This window comes from Cyanistes caeruleus, chromosome 3 (assembly GCF_971803275.1).
Source record: "Cyanistes caeruleus chromosome 3, bCyaCae1.hap1.1, whole genome shotgun sequence".
In the NCBI taxonomy this organism is placed as follows: domain Eukaryota; kingdom Metazoa; phylum Chordata; class Aves; order Passeriformes; family Paridae; genus Cyanistes; species Cyanistes caeruleus.
The window spans coordinates 37491112-37503188 of NC_141703.1; positions in this window are offsets into that span (position 1 = coordinate 37491112).

Sequence of the window (12077 nt, forward strand, 5' to 3'; positions counted from 1 at the left end):
AGAGAGCAGGGGCAGTTTCTTCTTCCCTTGTCTTGTGTAGAGCTGCTGTGATAGACAGTGAGAGCAACATTTTCACCTCTGTGTGAGCGTGAAGCATGGAAACAGGTTCATTTTTACCATGGAGATGTCCTGGCAAATACCATTACCTTTGCTGGCAATGTTTTGAGCCTTGCAGCAGGCAGAAGAGAAGGCTCACCTGTTCTGATAAGCAGAGGATTTCATGCCTGTATAACTGATGTGCAACCTGAAGCTGAGCAGGGCTCTGACCACAGCCTGCATGACAGTGACACCTGCACAACCTGCCTGCACTTCAAAATCATCCCAGCAGAGACAATATATCCTCAGAAAGTTCAGAGGAATAAAAGGGAGACAACAAAACAGGTTACCAGGACTGAGCTTACTGAGGGGGAAGAAAAAGCGAGAGACCAAATTGTTCTTCCAAAGGCAACCTGCCATGAAGGAGCCCAGAAAGCACTTGGTAAAACTTGTAAAACTGTTGGCACTAATTGACACATCCAGTTATCACTAACACCCCCCTCTCTTATGTTTCATGACCTGCAATAGCACAGGCTTAGCACTGAACCAGACTCAGAAGAGTACACAAAGACTTGCTTTAATCTGCTCATCCCCAACATCTAGAAGTTGGGTAGATGATACTGTCACCATTTTGTTAGGATTGATATTGATATTGATATTGATGATACTGATAGAGCAGGAAGACCATGAGCAGGCTGAAGCCTCGCAGACCCCACAGGTTTTGATTGTTTTTCTCAGATATGCCACTGGGGTGGACATAGGTCAGCATGAGATGGTGGGTGCCACACAGCCTTAATGGAGACTGACCTGTGTTTTAGGCTCCTTTAGGAGATCTAGGAGGAGAAGGCACTTATCCCATGGCTGTCTGATATCCTTGTCAAACATGGTAACAGGTCAAACAACAGTTCTGGAAAAACAGGGAGAAACTGGTAAACAGACTGGAAACATTGGAGTGCCTGAGAAAAGGCAGACTTCACAGCACTCAGCAGGAAAACCATATTTGACTGACAAGAAAACAGTGGCAGGAGTGCAGAGGCTTGCCCAAAATCACTCAGGCAGTTACAGATAATTGACGAATTTGAGCTTCAAGTACATCGCCCTGTGTTTGGTCTTGCTTCTCCCAAAGATGTTGATGTGGTATTAAGGACAGACTGATGGATAATATCTTTCAGATGCCAGGTCTCCTGTTTAAAGCATGGCTGGTTTTTGTAGAGTTGTCAGCCACAGTTTTTAATCAGGAGCTAAAGAGCTGATTTTCCAAATTAGATTGCAGGTTAGGATCAAATGTTAACTTTTCTAAAAAAATTCCTTTTGAGTTCTCCTGCAGTGAAATTCTAGTTGCAAAGCCCTTAGAAACTACCTTCTATTCCTCTGAAACACTTCTTTAGGTCTGATATTCAAATTTAATGGTAGAAAAAGGATGTAAACACAAAACATTTTGAAAGCAACAGCGTTGGTTGGTGAGATATTACATATATAATTTCTGTTTTCACTTCAAAAGAGAAAGAAGGAAGTTTCTCAATAGTGAGCAGGAGCACCAGTGGCCACCTGCACTTGGGACTCTCCCTTCTGTGCATGCCTCCAGGTCCATCCACACATATTTCCCTCTCCTCCAGGGATAACTGCTGCACCTGGAGACTTCCCCTTCCCTTCTTCTACAGGAACAGACTCAGCTCACACTCTGTGTTCAGCCCTTTTCCCTGCCAGCCTTCATCAGGCCTTTTGAGCAAAACTGGTGCTACTGCTCTCTGCTTCTCTCAGATGTGACTCAAGCACAGACTCACACAGGGAATATTGTAGACCTCAAATAAAAGGCCTTTTCCCAGACTTGGCTTTCAAAGAAATAAGCCCAGAAGGCTAGTAAATCAGATGAAAATCCAAAGTCAGCATTCTGACTGTCTCAAATTTCTGCCAGCTGGAAGCAGCAGAGCGCATACCTTCACCCTCAAATGGTGTCCTTTGTACCAGCTTCTCCCTTCTGTCTACAATTCTGTGAGACACGTTTGTGACACAAGAGGTTTTAAGTAACACCTTGGTGCGTCAGAGGGGCTGTACCTCTCATGGTACCAATGCCTAACCACAAGACCAGCCATGAACCTTTTCCCCTATTTTCCCAGAGTCTCCACATGTCCTCACTGGCATTTTTACCTTATACACCTTTTGTGTATGTGATGACCATGCAAAGAACTGTCCTGGAATAGCATTTCTCTATCACCCTTCAAATTCTAGCTCAGAACTCAATGCTAATGATGTATTGAGTGCATTTTTGCACATAGTGAAGCCAAATATGTTGGTATTAACCTCCTAGAAGCTCCATAGAGGAGTGAGAGGTTCTGTGCAAGTCCATGAAGACACCAAACAACTCTAGCTGATAGTTCCAGCCTTACCTAGCAGCAATACTCCTAAAAGAGGGGTTAATGGGCAGTAGTGAAATGATTCATAATCATTTTGAGCATTTCTAACAGGAAATAAAGAGGCTTTTTGGACTTTCTGTCACCAGATAATAAGGCAACACCGTTCTGAAATGGAAACATCAGAGTCTTAAGCCCTTTCCAAATTTGTTGCCATTTTATTGAGATACAGACATAAAGCCTGCAGCTGCAGTGCTGCATGCTCCATCCCTACCCCACACACCTTGCAGAGCTGCTGTCCTCTGCACAATTGCAGACATGACATGCAGACTGCAGTGTAAATATATATGGAGACAGATGAATCATGGGGATTCCACTCCATGATTTGGTCATCTTTCATCTTAATCCACCACACACTTTTTCAGCAAGCCTATTAGCATCATCAGTGTCCAGACGTGCTTGAAGGTTATTTTCACTAAGTATCAGATGTCAATGCACATAATAAACAACCAACACTTAAGCATGCATGAATTCTCTATTAAATTGGCTTGTTACCACCTGAAAGAAAGAGATGTGAGTGAACACAGCTTCTCTTTTGCTGTACATTTGCGACCTTTTCTGCTGTTCAGTTGCCAGCTCCCTCGCTTACAATGAACCTCTTCCCAGGGAAACAGGCAGATTGCTCCAAGCCACATCTCTCATGTTCCTGATAGCACAGCTCATCTTACCACAGGGCATGACTGTCACCTAAAGGTGGGTTGAGAGGTGCCAACCCTTATTCACTCATATGCTTTCTTCTGCACAAATGAAGGGCAGAGAGGAGGAATCCCCTCAGAGCTAAAACATAAAAGGAAACTGAGTCTTGTGCCTTGCATAGGAGGAACTTAGGCTTCAGTGATTTTAGTAGATGTCAATCTACCAGAGCAGACCCTTAGTGTCTGTGTATTTTCTCTCACATTTATTGTTCATATTAACTGTTGATTGACTGTCTTTAGCTAGAGGCTTTTTTGGTCCAAGATCCATAACTTCCAATGACAGATCGCCAAGCTGCACCTATTAAAGTACAAGTGACAGGAGACAGTTCTGGCATGAGAACTTCACAAATTCTGAGTCTCTTTAAAAGTTTTTGCATTCTTCAACCATATTCTTATGCACCATTTGAAGTCAGGGACTGACTGAGCATATGTTAAAGCGCTCTGCTGCAGGAAACCATTTTGTGTATTGCTGCCAAATTTCATTCTTCCCGAGCTGGCTTTAAACTGGATGGCTCGACAGCTGATGGCAGGACTGCTGCAGCAGCACAGAGCTCTGGGTGGGATAAAAGCCATAAAGTCTAACCACCTTTTCACATAGATTTTGCAGCCTTTTCTGGTGTCACTGCTACACATGCAGCAGGTAACAAGTTTCAGTGAAGGCAGCTCAGTGCTCGTTAGAGTGCCAGTTACAGTGCTTGCATATGCATCAGTAACCAGGAGTAATGAGAGCTGGTTTTAGGTCCTGGTGCACCAGGGCCTGCTGTGGCTGAGTATGTCATCTGCCTGCTGGGAAGCAGATGTTGCACTTTTACTGTCTGGAGGGGCAAAGAAGGACAAAGGTGAAATTCTGAGAAACCAAAAAACCCCAGTTATTATGTTTCCTGTATCCTCAGGGTTTAGATCTCCTGAAGAGGTGGGCAGCAAAGGGATGAAGATACTTCAGATAACAGTCACATGAGGCTGGAAAAAAATTCATGGTATTAAAAATCCTTCCCTATGTAAAGATGAGAGAATGAGCATTAGCCTAGTGCCTTCTCTCTTACACTGAGCACTTGAAATCATCACAGCATGTAAAGAAGCACGTGGGAAGTGGACTCCTACACTATTTTCTCAAAATATATCCTAAACATGCACAATTTGGAAAAAAAAAAATAGTGAAAAATATGTCACATTTTTCAATGGGTTTAGTTTTTATTTTATATCCCACAGTTTTCACACTGTAAACACAGTAAAGAATGTCTCAGAACACTCAGTCTTTAAACCTTTCCGTGGTCATTTGTTAATTATTGTTTTTTAAGGGTTTGGATTTTTGTTTTGGTTTTTGGTGGGGGTGTTTTTGGCTTAGTTTTTTGTTGTGGGTTTGGGGTTTTTTTTCTGTAGAGCTACAGTGACCTCCAGTGGCCAAAGGAAGCCTTTCACGCTTCCAGACTTATTTTAGGAAAGGTAAAACTATCCCTGATTATTATCTATGTGTGACAGGTGGGTCTGGAAATGGAGACGGAAACTAGATCCCTGTACTTCTGGATCAAAGCTGAAGACTAACTATCATCTTTATCTTGAATTAAGTAACAGGAGAAAAGTTTAAAGTATTCATTATCTAAACATTTCTTTAGCTGGTATGCTTTTAATTAAACAGAGTTTGTTTATCTGTCTACAAATCCTTCCAGCAGCATCTCTGCATTTAGAGTTTAGTGGGATAAATTTCATGCTTTCTCATCAAACGTGAACCCAAGCAGTAAAAAAAAACCCATAAAATATTGTAAAGTATGGAAAAGCAAATTCCAAGTTACTGGAATGAACAGCAAAGTGAAAAGTGCAGAAACACATATACTAAGCATTAACTACTTTCTGGCACTATAGTTCAAAAAATTTATCAATTTCAGCTTCAGATATGTGCAAGAGCTTTGTTCAGTCCCATGCTGGACTGATGAACATTCATGGTGTAGCCCCTTCTATAGCCCATGGTCTGGTAAATCCTATTCTGTCAGTAGCCCCTGCCACAGAGGTCCAACCAGCACATTCAACCTCCTCAGACATGGCTTTAGGTGGGAGATATCATCTTGCCCACCACTCATTTTTGTGACATTCTTCATTATGGTTTCTAGGTTACTAAAGTACTCCCACAGTTTCTGGGGATATATACTGATACAGTCAGTAGCCTCACTGACTGTTGGTGGGCATAAATGAAAAAAGCCTGGGTTTAAGACAAGCTCAAATAATGGAAAAGCAACTCTTACTGGTCCTTTTCCAAGCGGTGCTATGGAATTTGTGCACCAGTCACCATTACCATTACCATTTTTCCTGAATTTTTTCACATCCCTTCATCTTAGCATCAGATTTCCAGGAAAACCTTCTAGGCCTTGATAGGACAAGTGTTAAAGTACCTACAGAAATTACATATTTAAGAGGCATAGGTATTCCTTCTTTTTGTGTCAAGAGATTCCCTACAGGTTAATTCACTATTCAGGTGACTCACAGCAACACATCTCACTGAGAGATGAGTGGGCTCTTGATTGAAAAAAGACTGAAGGACAGTGAAACAGAGGTGTCATCAAATTAAGATGTCCCAGTAATACCATAAAACTCCAAGCAGTAACTCATAATGCCCAAAAAGGAGGCAGGAAGGTCACTTAAACAGTAACAGAATCCACTTTGAATTATCATAGTACCTTGTCCCATCTTTGTCTCAAGATGGCAAAGTCTTCTACATCTTTCAGCTGTAGACAGATGCAACCAGGATCTTCCTGAACAGTCATGTTCTCCAGCTATTTAAAACCCACTTTACACACAATTCTATTAAAATATTATCACAATCTTTCTGTTCATCATTCAGCTCAGTTACAGCTGAGCTTTGGGAAAACACACGGGCAAGAGACATGCCCATTGCTCAGTGTGTTGGTCTCCTGCATGAACAGATCCCTGGGAGGGAAGGCTTAGCCCATGGTGGTGCTGTGGATCCCTATTGGCACAAAGTGGCCCTAAACATGCAAAAAGGGTGGCGTGATTCCCGTTCTAACTTCTCAGAGCATCAGCACATTTGTGTGGGGATTGCATTTCACAGGAGAGAACAGGCTGTTAGCTTATTGGAAAGGACTTTCTGGCTGAAGGAGGAGACACCTGCCACTGTCAACCTGGATTGCAAGAAGTGGCAGAAGGGTGGCGTGAACTCCAAGTGCTGAGACAAGATCAAGTGAGACTTGCACAACAAAAGAGGTACTACCTCGAGAAGAGAAGAGAAGAGAAGAGAAGAGAAGAGAAGAGAAGAGAAGAGAAGAGAAGAGAAGAGAAGAGAAGAGAAGAGAAGAGAAGAGAAGAGAAGAGAAGAGAAGAGAAGAGAAGAGAAGAGAAGAGAAGAGAAGAGAAGAGAAGAGAAGAGAAGAGAAGAGAAGAGAAGAGAAGAGAAGAGAAGAGAAGAGAAGAGAAGAGAAGAGAAGAGAAGAGAAGAGAAGAGAAGAGAAGAGAAGAGAAGAGAAGAGAAGAGAAGAGAAGAGAAGAGAAGAGAAGAGAAGAGAAGAGAAGAGAAGAGAAGAGAAGAGAAGAGAAGAGAAGAGAAGAGAAGAGAAGAGAAGAGAAGAGAAGAGAAGAGAAGAGAAGAGAAGAGAAGAGAAGAGAAGAGAAGAGAAGAGAAGAGAAGAGAAGAGAAGAGAAGAGAAGAGAAGAAGAGAAGAGAGGAGAGGAGAAGAGAAGAGAAGAGAAATAAGAGAAGCTTCACAGCTCTTTATCAGAAACATATTGAAGTGCTTGCTTTGACCCAGATTACCTGGGCAAGAATATGAATTTGAGTCTCTGTGGGAATTTCATGGTGTCTGTATCTTTTGTAATGGACACAACATCAAGGGATGATGATATATTTCATACAAATAAAAAATCCATACCTCCTGTGCACATCTAGTATCTGATCTATGGACCACAACAGACTGATCTCTCTTTCTCTAATATATAGGCTTATCTCTGCTGTCTTAGCTGGAGAAAAAATCCTCTTGGAAGAAAATACTAATTATCTAGTGAATTGGTTGAGTAAATTCTTCTAATGACTAAGAGAAATGGAACATGCAAAAATAAATAAAAAGTAGGTTTTTTTATTTTCATGCTTGTCTTTGACATTATCTTGGTGAAATATTAGGTGCTTGTCTGAGGCTGCAATGATATATCCAGACACTTCAGTATTATTTTTAATGCTCCTTAGACAATTAGTAGATGCAATGCCTCAAGAGGTCTGCTGAATCTTCAAATTCAAACTTGCCATCAGTGTCTCCATCTCTCCATTTATATTACACAGAATTTAAACACTGTGGTAATAATCTAGTTTCCTTAAATTATGTATCTCCTTCTCCCACTAAAAGACAAAGCAGGTGTCTCTTGATTCAGACTGGGAAGTAGTGGTGCGGGATTTAATGTATTTGTCTAATAGTTATTACACTTATTAAAGAAGATAAAGACTGAATTTCAAGGGGTTTTTTCTCATCATGGACCTAGATGGGAAGAATCTCTGCTTTGGTTCTGCATCTGGGAAGATAGGAGTTACAGGACACAGACACCAGAGATCCAAGGCTAAGCTTAGCACTACATGACAAATGACAAAGCTCTTTCATGTGGGAAGACACAGCAAGCAGTTTCTCAATAAGTCTCTAAACTGGATATACATTTTATATCAAACTTCTATGAGACAGAAAAAAAACTGATGAGGCCACACACATGAAAAAGAATCCCAGATCTATTATTTCCTCTTCCTTCTATACTCTGACATCCTTTTTTTTCCTCAGCCATCGCAACCTCTGGTAGTGTTGAGATTACAAGTGGGTATCCTTATGTACTAAATAAAAGACAGATTCCTCTTCATAGGCTGTGTAAGATAATTTGTCATATAAAACTTTTTCCTGAGTCTATTATTCAGTTACTTAAGCTTGCTATATGGACTATCTGCTACGAGGTTACTGAAAAATAGGCACTAGAGACTGCAAACAAGTATTGAATAAAGCTGAGCTATTTTACATAGCTCAGCAATAATTTCCATATGATTTCTTATCTCTGCAACCTTCTGCACAGCTTGTTTAATACATTTTTTTCCCACTGCATTTTTCTGATTGGAATTTTCTGGGACTCTACTGACTAGGTTCTTTTGCAATATTGAACAGTGAGTTTAACAGCACCCATCAGTTTCAACAAACACACTTTGACTGAAGTTATTTGGTTTTTGTGCTTCTAGGAAAACCAGATTTCAAAAGTTGAAGAGACTGGGTCCAGGGTTTCATCTGAGCCAAAGACTTTCAGGCACCTGTCTTGGAGCACTGGGTTCCTTCCATTCTGGGAGACAGAGAACTAACAGAGGTCCCCTGGCATTAGGTGTGAACAAAGATGGTTTCTACCATCAAGAAATCTGTGCACTTACCCAGAGCATTCAAAAAAACTAATAAACTAATAAAATAATAAAATAATAAAATAATAAACTGCATTTACCAGTTAATACAGTGCTGCTTGACTGTTGGCAGGAACGCAGCCAAAAGGTAATGACCCTTCTACTCTGCTGCCAAGGCTGAGCCCCTTGGAGTGCAACAGTCATTGCTGCACACAGGGGTGTAATAATCATGGGCATCCCACAAGCAACAGCATTTTCTGTTTAAATGAACTGCTTTCAAACTTAAAAGAATGTGAGTAGGGTCAATAACATGGAGGACAGATGGTCTATAGCTAATTTGATAATATATCAATAATCATCTGATAATATATAATCTGTGTAATCCAATAAAGTAATCATCTCATACTAGAAGTTAATAATCTCTAAAAATGAATTAATATCTCTAGAAAATTAATCTAATTATGGACCTTCTAGGACATAAGTATTCAGGATTTCAATGCATTTGGACTTTGTGCCTGGATAGCCCCTAAGACTGCAGGATCTCTTAAGTAATCCTTAAGTAATATGTAACATAAATCAGGTGATTTGGGATACATGCATCATAAAGTCATCCCAGGACACTGATTTACTTCCCTCTTGATTTCTTTTCTTCCTCAGAGGTAGTCATAGTCACACTGGTGTATTTTAGGGTCTTGTATTTCAGGTAAATGGCACAACTCATGTGCTGTGATCCACAGGTCTTTAAGAAGGACAAGAAAAGAGGACAAAAGCGGGAGTGGATTTGCACTCTATGAGAGGAGAATCAAATAGATCTCACCCTGCTGTCAATTAGACAATGGGTGGAGCCAAAAGCTTATGGGTCAGATCAGAGAGAAGCTCAACAGAAACATCTGCTATGGACCACTCCATACAGAAAAGGTGCTAGGCAAGCCTTCTTTAAACAGTCTGAGGAAGCAGCAGGATCGTGGTCCCAGGTTCTCACAAGGACTTTAATCCTCCCTGGTGTATCTTGGAAAGGTAACTTGCAAACGCTTCAAGTAACTCAAGAGGATTCTGGAGTGTTTTGACATCAAAAATCAATTTTTTTGAAGCAGGTGCTGGAGTGGCCAGATAGGGAAAATGCTCTGCTGGAAATTCTACTCATAATGGTCTCATAAATAACTAGAGCTTGTGTCTTCATTGACTGCAGCAACTCTGAAATGGGGGTTGTAGGGTCTGAGAAGAGAAGAAGAAGGTAAGTATTAGGAAAAACCACTTAGATTCTATGGCATTAACAAATATTCTAAAGAATTAGATTTCCAGAGAGAAGGCTTCGAGAAATCCGTAGATGAGATCTCATTGCAGGCTACCCTGAAGAGTAAAAGTATCAAGAGGTTAACTAATATTCAGGAGCAACTTTCTCAATGATGTTTGGTCTATCCTATCATGTGGAAAGCCAAGAAAAATCTGCAAGAAAATAGCATGTATGAAAAGGAATATATTCTGACTGAGCTAAAATGGAAAAAAGAAGAAATATCCAAAAAGTGGAAACATGGATAGGCTACCAGGGAGGAATAAGAGCCATTGCTCAAACAGGCAGAGCAGGAGTTAGGAAAGCCAGGGTTGGATAAGAAGGTATGGATGTGAACACATGAACAACAGAAGGAAGACAACTGAAAATGTGACTTTACTGCTGAGTGAAGTAGGGTATAAAAAAGGACATGACAAAGGCTGAGCTAATCCATTCTTGGTCTTTACTGGCAAGGCCAGCTCTCAATATTCCTGTATTTTCCTGTTTAGTGACAGAATTTGGTGAAAGCAGTAGGCATAGGGACAACCAAACTGGCATCCACTTAAACCCTCTGGGCACACTGAAATCTGTGAGACAAGGCAGTGTCTTGAGGATGCCAAGGAAGCTGGCTGATGATGTCACTCTAAGAGTGCTATCAACTCTGAAACATGACATAAACTGAAATTAAATGCTACCAAGAAACCAAACAGAGGAAGGGCAGAGCTGCTGTGCAGAGGGACTTTGGCAGATGGAAGGAATAGGCCAATAAAATCTACATAAGGTCCAGCAGAGTAACAGGAGGCAAAAGCACAGGCTTTAACTCATGCCGACTAGTGAGCTGACCACCTAGGGACTGCATCTGCAGAAGAGGAACTGGGTGTCCTGATGGAACAGGAACAAAGACAGTGCTGTAGGCTTGCAATTGATGCAAGTTAACTGCACTGACAAGAGTGTGGCCAAAGTGATCATCACCCTTCTACATGGCACAGTGGTGCCCTATCTGCAGGACTGTGTCAGCTTGTGGAGCCACTGGTAACAGGAATCTCAACAAACTAAAGAGAATGCAGAGGAGGACTAAAAGGGTAAAGGGGCTGGAGGAAGCAAAAGGCTGAGAGTACTAGGTTTCTTCAGCCTGAGTGGTGGATCCCATAGCTGTCTGCTGCTATGTAACAAGAGGGTTGTAGAGAATAAGCCACAGGTGTGCTGCAAAATGACAATGGACAGATGCGCAGTTGCAGCAAGAGAAATTCCAGTTGGATATGTGAGGTGGGGGGTAAGAAATTAACAAGCTGCTCAGGTGTATTGTGGAATATTCTTTCTTCAGGATTTTCATGTACAACTGAGAAACTGAGCAACCTGTTCAAGCTTTGAATATGTGAGCAGAAGGCAGGACTAGATAACCTTCAGAGGTGCTGTCCAACCTGAATGATTCTGAAATTCCAGACTATCCAATGCAGTCTATGTATTGTATGTTTGGATGGCTGAACTATGTAAAAGGAAAAATTGTTATTTTATTCTGGCCTGTTGATTGCTGAATCCTTATACTTTTAGGGTGTTTATAATTTATCTAGAGTGGCACAGAAGTATTTGTTCTTAAGCAATAATAAAATAAATTTACTTTTTTTTCTTAATGTAAACAAGTTCAAGCAAGGTGGAGCACAGGTAATGTTATTTTTACTGTGAAAGAACTTCGGTACTGGACTTTCCCCTGTGAGTGAGGTTTAAATCCCTTGACATTTAGCTCAGTTTCCTCTTTGCTTTACACCTGTCTAACAACATTTCCCTGAAGTCACAGAGTCATTATAAGAATGAACATGTCAATTTCTTAATTACACCCATGGAGCAATGGCATCTTGACAGCTTCTTTCTTTGTCACTGAACTTATCTTGAGAGCACCTCAAGGTTACCAGTGCGGTAGCAGCGGCTGAATAGGGGAAAGTCCTGCACCATTCAGGTCTCCAGATGGTCTTCAAATGGTGTTAGCTGAATTGGTGACTTTTAAATTCGTGACTTCAAAATCCATTTAGGTTTTGAGGTCTTTGGTTGTTCGGTAAATTTACTGTTTCTTCAGATGTGATGACATACTCAATGTGACACAATAAAGATCCATTCAGGAGGACACACGTGGTATTCTTTGGTCTTTTTTGCTCTCCTAGCACTGACTAGAGCTTGTATAATGGCCAATACAAGTTGTTCATCATTCAACTGCCATTTGGGCCAGGGGCAGCTATTTGGGTATTTTTAGCAGTTGTATTTCTTAGGCTGGGACTCCATTACTGCTTCTAAATGAAAATGAGGTCTGCACAGTA